General features: G+C 42.2%; 1 protein-coding gene and 1 long non-coding RNA gene across 12 annotated transcripts in view; one reads left to right on the top strand and one right to left on the bottom strand.

The window, feature by feature from the left end:
* Nucleotides 1–205: 205 nt before the first annotated feature.
* Nucleotides 206–8846, bottom strand: LOC147122264 (uncharacterized). Its single transcript, XR_015077714.1, has 2 exons — nt 8649–8846; nt 206–526 (listed from the first exon to the last, which is right to left on the bottom strand). It is a non-coding gene; the product is annotated as an uncharacterized LOC147122264 (long non-coding RNA).
* LOC147122263 (receptor-type tyrosine-protein phosphatase F-like) overlaps nt 7311–10608 on the top strand; it is a 654652-nt gene continuing 651354 nt past the window's right edge. For 6 of the 11 annotated variants that reach the window (XM_085983226.1, XM_085983222.1, XM_085983221.1 and 3 more), the window contains exon 1: nt 7312–8177. The gene's annotated coding sequence lies outside the window, so the exon portion shown is untranslated. Of the gene's footprint in view, nt 8178–10608 lie in introns of all 11 variants that reach the window. The other 5 variants (XM_085983216.1, XM_085983218.1, XM_085983215.1 and 2 more) reach the window with 2 other exon arrangements.

The raw sequence follows: 10608 nt of genomic DNA, 5'->3' as shown, positions 1-10608 counted from the left end.
CACCTTTGTAACTGTAACCATTGATGGTACATCCAAATTAATCACATATATAGGTAGCAAGCCTTATGCATTTTTGCAGCTTGACAGTTGGCTATGTAACACCCACCTCATTCACTGATGGGTGTGCTTAGTAGTATGGCACATGCAAAACAAACACGGAAATGCTCGTGACACAAAAACAAACATAAAGCACATTACATAGGTGCACCATTACCACTGCATAATTTTATTATCTCTTTCAATGTGTGATTCTCATTTTTGGGGGGAAAAAGTGTCAGAAAAATGATCAAAAATGTTTGGCCTCAGATAGCTCCTTTGGATGTTTGGAAGGGCAGTGATGATCTGCTTTTCTGATGGCTATGTCCTTGCAGGTGTTCATGGACTGGGTGGCACATTTCAGTCACAGCTTCCTTGACAAGCCTGAGCATCGTTATACACTGCTTCTTTCCCTCACCCAGATAGCTACCTGTTGTAGTACAAAATATAAACAGAAATTGCTGGAAATACTCAGCAGGTCAGGCAGCATCTGTGGAGAGAGAAACAGAGTTAACATTTCAGGTCAATGACCTTTTGTCAGAACCTGTTGTAATAGGTCTGCTGCCTCAGGTAAACCTTCCTTTTCCCCTCTGTAATCCCAGCCCTCCCTTTCTTCCTCCTCCTCTGAAATATACTTGCCATGTCCACCAGAACCATGCTCTCTGACAAAATGTACTATTCACATTTGTCACTGCTATGGTGATAGCTTGAAATGCTTCCATTTGTTAAGCTCATTTACTTCAGGTCTGATCTGGAGTAAAATACTCACTTTTCATTTTCATTGCGCAGCTGTGAATGCTCCAGGCAATCATCAATAATGTATTTAGCAAGGTTAACAAGTAAAAAAAAGACTTTCTACTCACTTTTTACTACTTTTTATAAATCAATATTTGGAATGCTAGGGATTCTCAGATCTGTATTCAACAACGAATAGTCCATTTGCACTTTCTGAATATATTTTACCACTCTTTACTCTCATTTTTTTTGCTAAACATAGCAGAAAGGAAAACATTGATTATATATTAAAATGGTAGGTGGATAATAATATTCCATTTCAAAATGCATTGAAAAATCCTATGTCAACCTGTTAAGATATTTTTATACTGATATTTGTATCCTGCTGGCGCACTTTTCTAACACTCCCAACTCAGGTGGTTTCTCATCAGCCCTCAGATATTTTCCCAACTACCCTCTCTGAGGTACCTTTCAACTCCCCCACTGTGGTGGTTTCCTCCCACCCTGTGGAGATACTTTTCCAATGCCACCTCCCCCCCCAAATCAACTGAGGTTCCTTTCCAACCCCCCTCTCTAACCCCTGCTGAGGTCCTACTTCAACACACTCCTACTGTGGTAGTTTCCCCCACCTCAACTCCCTCCCCTCTCCCTGGCCTCTTCCCCGTCCCCCTCCTCCTCTTCCCCCTCTCCTCCTTCACCCTCTCCTCTTCCTCTTGACTAGTTGTGTGCAACACCATGGGAGATTGATTTGATTCATTTTAAAAATTAGAAAAGAATTTAAAACCTGAAATTCCAAAGCTACCCAATAAAAAACTGTTTTTGTTTTTAATAAGTACAAATAAAAACACCCTAATGAAAACCATACAATTTTATTATTATATGTAGTTTCAGGCCAGATTTAAAATGTATGAAGCTAGTGCTCCCCAGGTGGCTGCAGAGGGAATTCCCAAATGTATCATGGAATTCAATCAGATGGAAATCCCCATAGCACCTGCACAGTCCCTTTCATCCAAGTTCAATTCATTAAAAGGATTAAAGATATATGGTGAGATGATGTTGAGATTAGTAAGAAACAAGCAATCTTGTAAGGCCAAATGATTATTCCTGTTCCCAAACTTTCCTATGAACTGCGTCCGATTCTACTCCCCACTCCAATAGAAACAAATTCTGTCATCATAGGTGCACAACCAACTTAAAATCCCGCTGATCTCACCTCAACAAGAAAACGGACATGGAACCACCTTTACTTCTTGGAAAGCTTGGAAACACTAATTGTTATGCTATTTTGCTAAAACTGTTTAAGTATTTCAAAATCAGTTATTTATTCAGTTCACTTACAATTTAAAATACAGAAAATATCACCAGACTGAAAGCCATCTACTTTGGTTTTGCAAATGTCAATATTTACAACGTGTCAGAATATGCTATGATTGTGTACGTATTACAATGTATTCATGGTAAATACGAATGAAAAATACTCGTACTACATACAGTGATCCTTCTCTGGCCAGCTTCCTGGATCTCCTACTACATACACATTCTGCATCACCCTTCAAAAAGCTTTGTCCTTTGCAAATAAGGTTCCCGATCTCCATGACATTATTCTAGATGAGTCCATCAACATCTGGGCCTTACAACTGGTGACTCCTTCCCCCTTACCGAGACCACCCTTGCACAGCTATACTTTGCACTACATCCCCACTGTAATTGCTGTAGCAGTGATGTGGCCATGTTGCATTTCAGACTGTCCCCTCACTCCTCTGGCAGCTTTTCTGCCTTTCAGCATCTCATCCTTGACTAACCCTTTCACTTCTCCTTGTCTACCAACCTCCCAAGTACCCTGGCAAATTCCTAGCTAAAATCTCCCTCCTCTCCTCACTGAGCCTCTGCATTGAGAAACTTTTGATCCTCAGTGATTTCAACATTCGCCTAAATTCCCCCAGTTACCTCTCCTTCATTTTCTCTGCAGCCCTGTCCTCACTCAACTTCACTCTCTACATAAATTCTCCCACCCATGACCACTCCAAAATTACAAGGTAAGGAAAACCTCTTCCCGATGAAAAACTGCCTCCTGTAACACTGTTCTTCTGCTCATCCTCTTTATTTCCATCTGCAAATGCAAGGAGCTTGTAAGTTTCTTGTCTCAATGGTCTGATCATCAACTCAGCTGCCTCATCCGCCTCCTCCCCCTCCTTCTCACCTAAGACTCACACCAGCCCTCTCATACCCTTGTCCTGACCACAATACACCCTACAGCTTTCCCCAACCTTTCCTCAGTCCCTCACCAAGCTCATCTCTTTCACAAGACCCACTTCCTGCACTCTCAACCTTTCCTGGTGCAACAGTCCACCACACAATTGACTCAAATCTTCTTGTTGTCGTCAATGTTTGCTTCTCCTCGGACTCTATGCCCCCACTCTTCAAAACTATCATCATTACCCCCCACCACAAAGAAATACTTCTACCCTTTGTCCTAGAAACATAGAAAAATAGGAGCAGGAGTAGGCCATTCGGCCCTTCGAGCCTGCGCCGCCATTCATATGATCATGGCTGATCCTCTATCTCAATACCATATTCCCGCGCTCTCCCCATACCCCTTGATGCCTTTTGTGTCTAGAAATCTATCAATCTCCTTCTTAAATATATTCAGTGACTTGTCCTCCACAGCCTTCTGTGGTAGAGAATTCCACAGGTTCACCACCCTCTGAGTGAAGAAATTCCTCCTCATCTCAGTCCTAAATGTCCTACCCTGTATCCTGGGACTGTGACCCCTCGTTCTAGACCCCCCCCCCCCAGCCAGGGGAAACATCCTCCCTGCATCCAGTCTGTCTAGCCCTGTCAGAATTTTAGACGTTTCAATGAGATCCCCTCTCATTCTTCTAAACTCTAGTGAATACAGGCCTAGTCGACCCAATCTCTCCTGATACAACAGTCCTGCCATCCCAGGAATCAGTCTGGTGAACCTTCGCTGCACTCCCTCTATGGCAAGTATATCCTTTCTTAGGTAAGGAGACCAAAACTGCACACAGTACTCCAGGTGTGGTCTCACCAAGGCCCTGTATAACTGTAGTAAGACATCCTTGCTCCTGTACTCAAATCCTCTTGCAATGAAGGTCAACATTTGCCTTCCTAACTGCTTGCTGCACCTGCATGTTTGCTTTCAGTGACTGGTGTACAAGGGCACCCAGGTCCCTTTGTACATCAGCATTTCCCAATCTATCACCATTTAAATAATACTCTACCTTTCTGTTTTTCCTACCGAAGTGGATAACTTCACATTTATCCATGTTATACTGCATCTGCCATGCATTTGCCAACTCACTCAACTTGCCTAAATTGTCTTGAAGCCTCTTTGCATCCTCCTCACAATTCCCACTCCCACCTAGTTTCATGTCGTCAGCAAACTTGGAAATATTACATTTGGTTCCCTCATCCAAATCATTGATATATATTGTGAATAGCTGGAGCCCAAGCACTGATCCCTGCAGTACCCCACTAGTTACCGCCTGCCACCCCGAAAAAGACCCATTTATTCCTACTCTCTGTTTTCTGTCTGTTAACCAATTTTCAATCCATGCCAGTATATTACCCCCAATCCCATGTGCTTTAATTTTGCATACTAACCTCTTATGTGGGACTTTATCAAAGGCCTTCTGAAAATCCAAATACACCACATCCACTGGTTCTTCCTTATCTATTCTACCAGTTACATCCTCTACTGCTCCATCCACAAATTCCCCCTCCGTTTCCTCGAATATGTTATTGCTACCCAGCTTCATGCCGATCTCTGCAAACAATTCATCTTCAAATTAGTCAGTCCGAGTTCCACCCTGTTTATGTCACTGAGATCTCAGTGTTCAAAGTCATCAACAAGTGGAGTGTGTTATCCCTCCTCATTCTTGTTGAAAGGGAAATGGTGTTTGACAAATTTACTAGAGTTCTTTGAGGATGTAACGAGCAGGGTGGATAAAGAGGAACCAGTAGATGTAGTGTATTTGGATTTCCAGAAGGCATTCGATAAGGTGCCACATAAAAGGTTATTGTTCAAAATAAGAGCTCACAGGGTTGGGGGTAATATATTAGCATGGATAGAGGATTGGCTAACTAACAGAAAACAGAGAATCGGGATAAATGTGTCATTTTCAGGTTGGCAAACTCTAACTAGTGGGGTGCTAAAGGGATCAGTGCTGGGGCCTCAACTATTTACAATCTATATTAATGACTTGGATGAAGGGACCGAGTGTAATGTAGCCAAACTTGCTGAAACTATGCCCCTAGTTCTAGAAGCAACACAACTTGCTTTCCCATCTATCTTTGTATCAAGTTGTGAGGGGGACACAAAGAGTATGCAAAGGGATATAGACAGGTTAAGTGAGTGGGCAAATATTTGGCAGATGGAGTATAATGTGTGAAAATGTGAGGTTATCCACTTTAGTAGGAAGAGTAAAAATGCAAATTATTATTTAAATGGAGAGACTACAAAATGCTGCGGTACAGAGCAATCTGGGGGTCCTCGTACATAAAACACAAAAAATTAGCATACAGATACAGCAAGTAATTAGGAAGGCAAATGGAATGTTAGCCCTTATTGCAAGGGAGATGGAGTATAAAAGTAGGGAAGTCTTGCTATAACTGTACGGGGCACTGGTGAGACCACATCTGGAGTACTGCGTGCAGTTTTGATCTCCTTATTCAAGGAAGGATATACTTGCATTGGAGGCAGTTCAGAGAAGGTTCACTAGATTGATTCTTGAGATGAAGGGGTTGTCTTATGAAGAAAGGTTGAGCCTATACTCATTGGAGTTTAGAAGAATGAGAGGTGATCTTATTGAAACATATAAGATTCTGAGGGGGCTGGACAGGGTAGATACAGGGAGGATGTTTCCCCTCGTGGGGGAATCTAGAACTCGGGGGCATAATTTCAGAATAAGAGGTCGCCCATTTAAAACGGAGATAAGGAGGAATTTCTTCTCTCAGATGGTTGTGAATGTTTGGAATTCTCTCCCCCAGAGAACTGTGGAGGCAGAGTTAGTGAATATATTCAAGGCGGAGATAGACAGATATTTGAACTACAGGGGAATCAAGGGTTATGGGGAGCGGGCAGAAAAGTGGAGTCGAAGTTGAAGATCAGCCATGATCTTATTTAATGGTGGAGCAGGCTCGAGGGGCCAAATGGCCTACTCCTGCTCCTATTTCTTATGTTCTTATGTCCTCTCTGTGATGGCTGACATAGTCAACTACTCCAATCTCCTCCACTGTCTCTCCTCAGTAATCCACCTTTGTGACATTGACCTAGCTTGGTTCCTCTCCTATATATTCTAATGAAACCAGCATATTTCCCAAAGGCACATCCTTGGCCCTCTTTTCCTCATCTATATGTTGCCACTCAGAGACACCATTCACAGGCATCAGGTCAGCTTTCAAATGAATTCTGACAGCTGTCTCTCTCTGCGACAACCCTTAACTAGCACGGTGCTGTCCGAGTCCTTAGCAGACATCAAATTCTGGATGAGTAAGAACTTTCTTCAACTCAACATTGGGAAGACTGAAGCTATCCTCTTTGGTTCCTTCCAAACCTCCATACTAATGCCCCCGACTCTATTCTCTCTCCATGGCAGCTTGCTCCAACTAAGCTCAATGGCACAGTCTGTGTGTTACTTGGCCCCGTGCTGAGCTTCAAACTCCACATACTAGCCAGCACCAAGGCTTATTTTCACCATCACCGCCCCAACCTCATTCCACTGCTGCTAAAATGCTTATCACCTGCAGACTTGATTACTCCAATACTCTCCTTGCAATCCCCCTCAGTTCTGCCTTTTACAAATTGCAACTCAGCCAAGACTCTGCCACGAGCATTCTACCCATACAACTTCCCCATCACCCCTGTCCTCGCCAACCTTCATTGGCTCTCTATTCCCTGATGCATTGATTTCAAAATACTTATTCTCATTTCCAAGTGCGTTCGTGGCTTCACTCATCCCTACCTCTGCAAACGTCTGCAGCCATCCTGCACGTGCCTTCTGCTCTTCCAACTCGGGTGTCTTTTCGATTCCCCCCTCTCCGTCTGCTCTACTATCGGTTACAGAATCCACAGCTATCTTAGCCCACACTGTAATTATCACCTAAAACCCCTCCACTTTGCTGCTCTTCTTTCTTCAAGAGCCCATTAAAAACTGTCAATTTGATTATGCTTTTGTTTTTGTAGCTAGTTATTTTCATCTCTGAAGATATTTTTTTAGAATATTTTATAATAAAAGGTATTTATATAATCACAGGTTGTTGTTACATTATATCTAGCAGTTTCGCAAGCAAAATATTATTCTAAATTACTGTGGATAACATCTGTAATTTTTATTGTCTGTGACCACTTCAATAGGACACATTCTGGAGTACACTGGGGAGAAAGTTGAGGAGTTTATTGAGATCACATGGTAGGTAGTTCTAGTCAACAGCTGCTCGACCCGCCTCAGTGGTGCGTTATTTAACTTCAGCTTAGCTTCCCGGGGGGAAGGGAAGGTAAAGGTGTATCTAAACGTTGTGCGAGATTGTTGTACCCTGTTCACCAGATTTTTTTTTCCAGCTCAATTTTATTTCTACTTTGTCGGGCTTGTTATTCTGGACTGTGCGTTTTAAGATCGTATTTTGAAACTACAAATGAACGGCACAAGAACATTTAGGAAAAAAAATGCTAAACCGTACTGAGCCACCTAGCCGAAACAGCACCCCAATTTACAGTGTTTTATGCGCGGTTGTCTTTTTTTTTTGCATTGGCCGACTCGGCAGTGGATTTAAAGCCGTGCGTAACAAACCGCACGAAGGGTTTCCAGTGCCGGGCAGAGCGCTTTGAGAATCTTCGCGCGTCCTCGAGGTCTCCCAAACCCGGCAACGTCACAATGCTGAAAGGAAGGCGGTGCACGAACGTCCCCCTTTTTTTTTTCTCCGTGTTTCTTTGGGGGGCGAAGTCGCTCTCTCGCCCCGCCCCGCATCATCATCATCATCCCGCGAACGCATTCGGTTTTGGATGACGCCATAGCGGGCGCTGGCCGAAGTTTCCCGAAGGCGTTCGGGCGGACGACGGTTTGGCTTTGGTGTCCGTGGAAAGTGTGTTAAGTAGCGCTTCGGAGTAAAGAGACGCGGCTGGTGAGATCGAGCCTGCGTCGTGTTTTGTGTGAACGAGAGAGAGAGGGGGAACAACAAAAAAAGACCACGCACAGATTACATTAAAAAAAAACTTGAAAAGCTAGAGGAAGAGTTTTATTTTTTGGGTGCGGTCCCAGCCAGCGAGAGGTGAGAGGGAGCCCCGGCTGTGGGTGCCCGTGTGCCCGGGCTTTGAGTTACGGGCATCGAGAGCCTGGCAGCTGGACATTATGCATGGAGCTAAGGCAGACTTGAGGCGGCCGTGTGCGGTGAGTAGAGAAGCACTGAAATCTGCGGGGAGGAATTCCCAAAAAAAAATTTGGGAGAGTTTGACTTGAGTTTAGTGATTTTTTTTTTTGGTTGTTGAGTCCGCAAACCGTCAGGTGAAGTCGGGCTCTCCCGTTTGTCTGCAGCTCGCTTGCCGCCTGTTGAAATGGAGCTTTTTATTTTGCTATCGAGCTTTTTATCCTGTCGGGAGAAACTGGATTTGCTTTTGTATTTTTTTTTTGCATATGTGATTTCCACTACCCCGATCTCCAGTTCACCACTTTTTTGTTTATTTGATTTCGGAGGTTTTGTCAATTTTGAAAGCAAGGAAAACAAAACCCCGAAGCCAAACTCTGCCGCCTGTTGCAAAGCGAGAGAATCGAAGCCGCGATTGAAAATTCAGCCGATTAAACTTAAATTAGAAACACAAAGGGACTCCGCAAAAATCGTGTTGGTAGAATAACCAGTCTTACCTGCTGGTGTGTTCGGTTTGTAAATCTCTCTCTTTTGGTGGGTGGTGGTTAGGGTTGTTGCAAGAAGATGAGGTTAACAACTGGAAACGATACGTTTAAATGCGATTTCAATCTTTAACTATATCCTCATGTTAACGTGAAGGAAGTGGGTTTGTATCATTTTGTACCCCCCGCCCCCCCCAAACAAAAAAAAGTGCGGTCAGGTCATTTTTGATTTGTATTAAGACACCGGCTTCAGACTCCATAACGACAAAAAAAGGGGTACAACACCGTGCCTCGGGACACTGGACCCTTATTTATTGGGATGATGATGAAAAGTATGCTGCTGATTTCAACATAATTTGCAAGCGAAGAGATGTTTCATTGAGTTTGAGGAAAGGGATTTTTTTTAAAGGTGAAAAAATGTCAGCATCTGCTAATGAGCGAAACAACAATAATTTAATTTTCTTTTACGTATTGGCAATATCTGCTGTTTCTTGGCAGCCCTGGATTAGAGATGTTTAACCTTTAAAAAAAATATATTCGCTTAACAAGCAAGAATTAGCAAAGATTTTAAAATGCTGATTTTTTGGGGGTATGTTTTCATATTTTAGATTGATTGGGTTTGATCTATATTAGCAAAGTATTCAGACTTGTGTCTTGGTGGTTTAATTTTTGTATTAGAATTGGCTTTGGAGCTGACCGATGCCGTATTTAAACCCGATCTTTAAAGTATCTTTTTTCTTATTAAAATGTGAATTGATATTTTTCTGATTTTTAAATTTAGATTTGTTAAAGACTTGATTTTCTTTTTCTCGTTCCCCATAGAATTGTAAGTGTGTTTCAAATGGTGGCGTCGGCTCCTCTGTAGAGACCCCAGAGATTGTGAGTGAGCTTGATATGCGAGGTTGTGCAATCGGGGATCAATGTATCTGATCGGTTGGAGAAGCTTCTTACTCGGAGACTTGATCCTTTACAAAAGCTTAGTGTAATTTTATCCCGCCGCCCAAAGGTTAAATCAAACCTATTTTAAAACTACCGTGAAGGGCGACTTTAGGCGGGTTGATGTGTTTGAAAATACACGGTGGTTTTTGTAAATGATTTAAAAAAAAACCTGTTCAGGCGCTCCTTAAGAATGTAACGTTCGGTCTGGTTAATTTGTGTATTTAATTTTTGGCGTGTTCTGCTGCTCACATGCACTCAAGTGTTGACGATCATCGGGAAAGGTAAACATGAAAGCATTTAGAGTTCTTCTGTCCATCCCCTCTGAGGAGCTTGGTTATATTGTACAGTAATACTGCACTCTGGTTATGAATTCTGACCTAGCTTTGTGTGAGAATGATCAACTGGTTCAGAAGGATATCTCGTGGAAATGCATCGACCCTTGTTTTAGATTACATCTACTTGTAGATGCTGCAGCATTTCATTTTTGGTATTTACCAATAAAATAAATTGAATATTTCTATATTTAAAAATACTTGTCAAATATATAAAATTGCCTACATTCTACATGGCTTGACATTGTACTAGTATAGCATATTAGTAATGCTCTACATTATAATTGTACCGAAAGCCTTTCACACAGTTAAATGAAGTTTGTCTTATTATTAGAATTTTTATCCAATATTAATTAAACATTTTTTGGGGCGTTAAGAATTGATTTTTGAAAGTCTGATTTTCTGCAATAGCCCTTTTCTATAGGAGCCATCTTGTTCTCAACTCATTGCAATTATGTTTGACTTGTATCATGCTTGCCAAGTACAATAATTGATTCATACTCAATAAAATTACTTGAAAATGGGATGATTCTTTAGAGTTTGATGTATTTTTCCTTTTTGGGTTGCTAAATTTTTACATTTTTGTGGGCTTTTTTTTACTCCAGTGTGTAACTGCTGCAAACCTCCACCACCCCCCCCCCCTCCCCCCCCAAAAGCCATTTGAAGATGAAACACAATTAGCTATATAAAATTAATGTGATCCC

This window comes from Somniosus microcephalus, chromosome 3, assembly GCF_052327205.1.
Source record: "Somniosus microcephalus isolate GS21.2 chromosome 3, FLI_Smic_1.0, whole genome shotgun sequence".
In the NCBI taxonomy this organism is placed as follows: domain Eukaryota; kingdom Metazoa; phylum Chordata; class Chondrichthyes; order Squaliformes; family Somniosidae; genus Somniosus; species Somniosus microcephalus.
This window is presented reverse-complemented; position numbering and strand designations above follow the sequence as displayed.